Genomic DNA, 8,520 nt, shown 5'->3' with positions numbered 1-8,520 from the left:
TCTTCCTACTTAATACACTGAGAACATACTTTGAAACCAAATCCTTTTTTTTTGGTTTTTGAGTCACTGGTGGCATTTAAGTGTTCCTCCTGGCTCAGAAAATGCTCCTGGGGCGGGAGCGATAGCGTATTTGCCTCGCATGCAGCTGACCCAATATGGACTTCGGTTTGATCCCCGGTGGGTGATCTGCAGCAAGTTCAGTTGGGTTGTTTTATATAGGTCCTGCAAACTTATACTGGATTGGTACCATAAGCACCAGCATGACCACTGTGGCAGCAGTGGCATCATCTTCTCCCAGGAAAAAGAAATGGTCATATACAAGAAGGCTAAATATAATATGAACAGACATTACATATAATACAGACAAACATTAAACATAGAAGTGGCCACCACACACACACTCACACTCACAACAGCTTAGCCAAAAATTCGATGGAATGGATCCAAAAATGAAGCAAACAAAAAATCAGCTGAAATGGTAAAAAGTGCTTCAAAACATAGCCGGCAACCTAGGCAGAAAAAAACTTCAAACTCACAAAAATTTCTTCCAAATCTCAAGTAGAGCAGATCTGGAAGAAAATTACATGTACAATACAAGCATGGAGAACTCTACTACAAATAGTGAGCAGTAACTTTATAATATATCAAGCAAAGATGAGGAGCACTGAAAAAGAGTCCACATAAAGTATCATCTTGCCAAAATTACACATTCAAGTTTCACCATGAGAACTAAACTTGGGGAAAATAAAGCAGTAGTATTAGAATATAAAAATAAAAACTGGTTAGAGAAATATACCTTAACAAAATGACATGGAGAAAGATTAATAAAATGTGAAGTATTCTTTCAGAAGATTCCTGTGTAAAAACAAAGGAATATGATTATATAAAATTCATAAGTAGCTGCAATCTTGGAGAGTAATAAAAGCAAGACAAGATTCACCATGAGATTCACTGAAGTGGGTACCAGCATTTTCAAACCCTTCTACAATCATACTTTTGGAGAAAACCATAAAGCATTAGTAAAAACTGAAAAAGAAGGGAAATAATTAGATGGAAAAAAATCACATCATTCATTGTAGGTCTCTGAACAGTATAAAAAAGAGTATATGCTGCTGTGGATTTCACTGTCATGTTGGGGACATTTTTGATCTTGTCATCAAAATTGATCCAATATTGTCTTGCAGCAATTTTACAATATGATGTACATTGTCTGTAGTAAACTTTAACATAATGGTTTGAAACTGATGATAAGTTGTATTTCTCAATCTTGTCTTTATACTCAGGGATGAATTCTGCTAAATTGAGGTCTTCTAAAGGAAAATTTACATAGGCGTGCAGTTTTTTAACTTTCTTGCCATCAAAAGCAAAGCATTTCAAATGTATTATCAGTATCGGTGGCAGTTTCCATATATGTGTTTCATCAAAAAATCCCTCTTAGTGTTGCAGAGTTGCAATGCATTTTGTTGTCGTCTCTCAACTCTTCTTTGAAAAATTTGATAATGCATTCCTGTAATATACATTTATCTGTAGACATGACAAAAGGGACATATGAACAAACATCTCATAAGTCTCAGATTTTTGGTGGCATGTGAAGCACTGAGGTATAGATTTGAGCTGGCTTTGAAAGAGAGCATAAATAGCAGACTTGTAATACTGTTTGCTTTCTTGCTCAGATTGTTTAGAAATTGGGGCCAGAGCAGTGGTGCAAGTGGTAGGGCATTTGCCGTGTACATGATAACCTGGGATAGTTTGATCCCCTGGCACCCCATATGGCCCTCCAAGCCAGGAGTACATAACTAGGAGTAACCCCTGAGTGTCATCAGGTGTGGCCCAAAAAGCAAAAAAAAGGAGAAGAAGAAGGAGGAGGAGGAGGAGGAGGAGGAGGAAGAAGAAGAAGAAGAAGAAGAAGAAGAAGAAGAAGAAGAAGAAGAAGAAGAAGAAGAAGAAGAAGAAAAGAAGAAGAAGAAGAAGAAGAAGAAAGAAGAAGAAGAAGAAGAAGAAAAGAAGAAGAAGAAGAAGAAGAAGAAGAAGAAGAAGAAAGAAGAAGAAGAAGAAGAAGAAAAGAAGAAGAAGAAGAAGAAGAAGAAGAAGAAGAAGAAGAAGAAGAAGAAGAAGAAGAAGAAGAAGAAGAAGAAGAAGAAGAAATTTCAATGTCCATAAGGTGATTAACGTTGCCTGTCGCAGAACTTTCTTTCAACAAATCCTGGTGTAGGCCATCTATGAGAAACATCAATTGTTTATAAGGATTCTGTTAATTGTGTCCAGCAAACCAGCCATTAAGTATATCAAGAGTTATTTTGAAGCTTTCGGGGTAAATATATCTGTGATATCCATTTCCGATGGTTTTGATGATCTGACCTAATTCTTCTGCTAATTTGCCTTTATGTCCCAAAGTATTTTTCCTGTTAATATCCTTTTTATAACAATTCTGATAAAAATACTCTTTTAAGTCTGAAATATTATACAGACATTGCAATATTGAGTTCATGTAGCAGGAGTTTCCTACATTTTTAAGCCCAGTTAAGGCAGGGTCCTGTCTCTCATATTGTGTTCTGGGGTGTAGGGGCTGATCACCATTATCAGTCTCCCTCAAGTTGTGTTAAATTTTTGTTACTTGTTGCAGAGGTTTCAGTAATGTTACTGTTGTCAGTCTCTCGAGTAGTTTGTGTTTGATTGAAGAAGGGTTTATAGTCACAGCACTCTGAACATGACCATTTGTGCTTGCCTGCTTTCTGACAATACGTAATATTACTCAGAATTTCTTGAGAGGGTGGTCATCTGTAGAAGCAAAAGCATGTCCTCTCCCTCTAAGGAGTAGATATCCAGCTATCTATTTTTCATCTACCTTAATCCCTACAGGGGTATGGATTGTTTCCTGTTTCTGAATGTCTTATTTAAAATGTCTTTTGCTGGTGGATTTGAGAGAGAGAGATCAAATCCATCAGCAATATAATATAGGACCATTTCTTTTTGCGCAGGCACACTAAAAAGCGGGAAATTCTGCATATAGAAACAAGCTCTTACCAACTAGGGATAAGAACTCAAACATTTCACAATATAACTTGAACATAAGTCATGTGGTCCCAACTTAGACTCCATGTGATTAGACAGTGACCGTCCAACCCTAAACCCTAAATTTCAGACATAGAACTGATACTGTTCTCCACAACAGCTCCAGGAACCAAACTCCCTCTGGGACATTGTTAACACTGCTCTGACACCAACAAGCTCCAGTTTTAATAAGACATCTTGACAATGAGGAAATGGCAACAACTTGGTCTAAGAGCAGATTGTCCTACCTCACCAACTAACAATAAGATGAAATCAGAAGACACATCATCCTTTGATCTGTGCAAAAGACAAGATCGCTAACTTCGAAAGACTGACTGTGACAACCATGACTGGTCAGAGACTATCCCAGGACCTATAAAAAAGACGCTAGTCTAGGCTTTGGCCTACGACCTGTACAAGAACCAAGATCTCTAATAACAGAGGCCTGACAGAAACAACTGCAACTGAGCAGAACATAATGAAACATAATGAAAGACTATCCTAGAATTGGTGCAAAAACTAAGACCACCAACTACAGAAGACTGATTAAAACAACAGTGATGGAACAGAACTTCTAGAACCATAAAGAAAGACTCCATCCTATGACCTGTGCATCCATCTTATGACCTGTGCAAATACTAAGATCTCTAGTTACAGAGGCCTGATTTTATCATCCAGGACTGAGCAGAAAGTTTCCAGACATCACCAAAGGACCTGGGGAAAGAATAAGAACATGTACGGAGCATGTAGTTATTCCCATGACAGTATACTTCAAGGATGGAGAAACCCTGTATCTCTTAGTTCAAGGGAATTCCCTGTCTAATCTCCCCAATATTTATTGTGCCTATGCATAGAAAAAAGCACAACTTATTTTTTTTGTTATTGTTGCTTGTTTATTTATTTTTTTTGTGCTTTGTTTCGTTTTTTATCTTGGGACCATGGTTACTGCTTGGTTTTGTCATTATTGCTGTGGTGCTTATTGCTGTGGTGCTTTTTTGTTTTTATTTTGTTTGAATATTTTTTTGTTTTTGTTTAGTTTTGTTTTGTTTTTCTTCCTTTTTCCTTTTCTTCTCTTAAATTGATATTTATAGCCTCTAGAAGGACTCCTCCCATTTTTTGCTTGTTCGATTTTTGCCCCCCCACTTTTTTCTTTCCTTCTAACAGAACCACATAATTTGAGCCATCTCGCTCTAACTCACAAATTGGAGGAGAAATAATGGAGGGTACCAAGCCCAAACAGTCATATGAACATCGAGTAAAAATAAAAAATGAGCAGACTTAAACACCGAATCCAAAGCCAATAACAACAAAATCAATACCCAATCTACAACAAACTAGACACAGAGGGGACCAATTATACTAGCATCCTGGGGGGCAAAGGAGGGGGATATGGGATGCATGCTGGGAACCTGGAGGAGGGAGGACAACATTGGTGGTGGGAATTCCAATGATTCAATGTCACCATGTATTTAAAATATTACTATGAAAGATTTTTAATCCACTGTGGTAAAAATGAAAATTATTGAAAAAATAAAATAAATAAAATAAAATAAAATAAAATAAAATGTCTTTTGGCTTCAGTGTAAGGTTCCCTTTGGGGTAAATTCAAGTAGTTTAATGTCAATAGAGTCAATGACAAAAGGTCAGTTTGTGACAAACCTCTTTTTCTGTTTTTTGTTTGTTTGTTTTTTTGTAATTGAGTTTTTAAGGTTCTGTGAGTCCTTTCCACAATGGCTTTCCCACAACAGTTATGGAGTATTCCTTTTTATGTGTTTGATTTGGCACATCTCACAAAAGAATTCACAAGTTCTAATAATGTAGGCAAGGCCATTATCAGTTTTTATGGAATATGGTATTTCCATCACAGAAAAACACTGTAGAAGATAACTACAGACTGCTTTATCTTTATAAGATGACAGAGGATTGCCCATATAAATTGGGAATATGTATCCACCACAACATGGAGATAAGATTTTTTGGGGGAAAAAAATCTGTATAAGTGACATCCATCTGCCAACCTTTGTTAGTCTGTAAACTCCTAGGGTTTGCTCTTGCAACGTGAGTTATTTTTGTTGTTGTTGTTAATGGTGCACAGATGTTGCAGTCTTCTCCAATTTTTCTGGCCTGCCTCCATGGAATCTGATAATTTACTTGTAGACAGCGTGCATGTGTATTAAGAGCTGAATGTTCTTTTAAAGGAATTTAAAAAATAGTCATTGTAATAGGTCAGCAGTTTTATTCCTTTGAGAAAACTTTTATTACCTTGGTCCTGGTAATTCTGAGTGGGCTCTAATCTGATTGATGAAGATGAGCTCAGTCAGTCCATTTCTGGAGAATCTGCTGTAATTGTTTAAGTAAATTATGTATTATCAGGTTATTGGTATTGAGGGAGGCTGTTTTTATGGTAGGGTACAGACCCACCACGTAAACAGAGTCACTTACAATTTTACATGGTCCTGTTACTTGGGAGAGCAAATAAATCAGGGTTGCCAATTTCACTTATTGGGAAGACTTAAAATTGGTGTGGACCTTTTTTTTTTTTTTTAAATTGACTCTCCGGAAATCCCTTTTTCTATTTTGAGATCCATCTATATATAAAACACCCAAGCAGTGGTTATAGGAGAAGACAGAATAATTGAAGAAATAACAAATTGACTTCTCTTTAAAAAAGTCCCAAGCCTTTCCTGCTGAATAATGAGAAGAGATTTCTTCTGAGAAGTCTGAAAGAGCTCTTGGAAGAGATTCATTAAGAGGCAGGATGGATTCAATCTCCTTTTCTTTGGTATAGGTAAAATTATTGTGTCTGGGACAAAATCCAGCATAAAACCATTCTGAGCCTTGCTTTTATAATAAGCTATGAAATCAGTTCTAAATAGGACACCCCTGAGTGAGATTGTTTATTAAGTAAATAAACCCTTTCCAAAGGTCCTGATAGTTGAATTAATGCTGCTGTGCAGACTCTTTTTGGGGGAAGATCAAAAGAATCACCTTTCTCCAGGTAAAATTCTGGAAAGATAGGATTTTTGAAATCTATCCAAGAAAAAGTCCAATTCTGTCTGGGTGACAGGAGTTCAATGTTCGGCTATTTAAGGTGGGGTCTCCCTCCAGAATTTGAAAGAGATTAGTCATTTCTGAATTAGGAGGTCCCGCACAGGACAAACCCAATTAATATCACCTAAAAGTTTTTGGAAATCATTAAGCATTCTGAGGTTTTTTGATTAATGAAAATCTTTTGTGGGTCTATGCAAGTTGGTTTAGAATGAAGCCCAAGTATTGAGAAGGTGGCATAGTCTGTATTTTTTCTGTCACTATTTTTAGTCCTGATGTTTTAAAAAGTCAGTAACAAAAGAGTACCAATTTTGTAAATCTGGGGCCAGACAGTGGCATTAGTGGTAAGGCGTCTGCCTTGTACACGCTAGCCTAGGAAGGACCACGGTTTGATTTAGCCTAGGACTGACCATCCCCCAGCATCCCATATGGTCCCCCAAGCCAGGAGCGATTTCTGAGCACATAGCCAGGAGTAACCCCTGAGCATCACTGGGTATGGCCCAACCCCCACAAACCCAAAAAACAAACAGACAAACAAAAAAAATTCTATAAATCTGTCTCATTGTTCATCATCAATAAAATATCATCAGTGTAATGACAGATGATAGCCTGAAGGAACTTTTCATAAGCAGGGCTCAAAATCTTATTCATACAAAATTGATGCGTTGTAAAACCTTCATTGAAAACACCTATTTGATTGCATATTGTTCTGTGAGGGAACAGAAAATGCAAAACGCTTTCTATCATTTGGGTGCATGGGGATATGATAAAAACAGTCTTTTAAATCTATTATTTTCAAGAGCCAGTCCTTTGAAATAACAATAGATGAAGGCAACCCAGTCTGCAATTTGCCCATGGAGATCATGGATACATTCACAGCTCTAAGATCCATTAAAAGTCTCAATTTCCCAGATTCTTTTTAATAGTAAATAAAGGTGAATTCCATTGAGAAAAGGAAGTCTCAACATGTCCCAATTTCAACTGTTCATACACTAATTCCTTCAGTACCTTTATCAGCTTTAAGGGGCCACTGATCTGTCAATATTGGCTCATCAGACTTCTAATCTATTTTTATTAGTGCTGTATCTTTAATGGCAGTGGCCCCTAGTAAAATTTTTTGAGTTTTTAAATCAGAGGATGATTAGGTTCTTCTGGAGCAATTGGGATATGAAATTCTGCTTCCCACAGTTTTTGTAGGTCCTGATCCCACAAATATGGTGAAAACGGACCCACATGTGGTCTAATTATGGATCTCAAACTTTCTGGTCCTTTGCACACCATAACTTTTGTATTCAGCAGTCCTTCCACTCTCTCCAAAGAATATGGAATTTTCTGGAGAGGCCAGTTTTCTGACCAGTCTTTTTGGGAGATTATGGTAACCTGTGCCCTGGAATCCAGAAGCCCTTCAAAAGTTTGTGTTCAATTGAAGTTTCAACATTGGATTTTTATTCCTCATTTTAGCAATGATGGCCACAAATGGGTTGTGGATGGCACTTGGATTGGTGCTTCTAAAACATCAGATTCTTTTCTTATCTGACTTCTCAGTCATGGCATATGGAATTATCAAGAGTTTGGCAATCCCTTTACCTTTCTTAAAAGTTCAAGTAACCGGTACATTAATAATCACAATTATTGGTAGGTGAGCTGGTGAGCTGTCTTTCTCCACTGGCTCTGGTGCTGCTCAGTGCTCCTCCTCCCCAGCCATGGTGTTCACATTTGCGGCCTTCTATTATATGCTGGCACTGCTACTCACTATTGTGTTTGTGTTTTGTGCTATCTGGCACATTATGGCATTTGATGAGCTGAAGACTGATTACAAAAATTTTATAGACCAGTGTAATACCCTGAATCTTCTTGTACTGCCCGAGTGCCTCATCCATGCTTTCTTCTGTGTCATGTTTTTTTTTTTTTTTTTTTTTTTTTTTGCTGCAGAGAGGCTCACACTGGCTCCCAATATGCCCCTCTTTTCATATCATATGCCAAGGTATATGATTAGACCAGTGATGAGTGGCCCAAGACTCTATGATCAATAACCATCATGAATGCAGATATCTTAGCATATTGTCAGAAAGAATGATGGTGCAAATTAGCTTTTTAACTTCTAGCATTTTTTTTTACTACCTATACAGCATGATCTATATTTTGGTGAGCTCCTAGAACAACACATAGAAGAATTAGTACAGTTCAGTGCATGAAAAAGGTCACGAAATGAAGAGATTCTATCCAGCAAGATCCTGTTTCCAAGAGTAGCCTCTGAAATCTGATCAGTTACTTTAAAAATGACTCCTTATTTTTTAAATGTTTCCACATTTTTTACCTGTGCAAAGACTGTTTTCATATGTTATACTTGGGTAAAGAATTTAAGTGGAATTAACATATAAATTAATATAAAATGATTACCTCTGGTGTTGACAGATTTGA

General features: G+C 37.1%; 1 pseudogene; it reads left to right on the top strand.

Moving 5' to 3' along the window:
• The first annotated feature begins 7,802 nt into the window (after positions 1 to 7,802).
• LOC126022647 (protein cornichon homolog 1-like) lies at positions 7,803 to 8,256 on the top strand (annotated as a pseudogene).
• The last annotated feature ends 264 nt before the right edge of the window (positions 8,257 to 8,520 follow it).

This window comes from Suncus etruscus, chromosome 11 (genome assembly GCF_024139225.1).
Source record: "Suncus etruscus isolate mSunEtr1 chromosome 11, mSunEtr1.pri.cur, whole genome shotgun sequence".
NCBI lineage: Eukaryota > Metazoa > Chordata > Mammalia > Eulipotyphla > Soricidae > Suncus > Suncus etruscus.
Note: the sequence above shows the minus strand (reverse complement) of the source record. Positions and strands in the feature narration are given on the sequence as shown.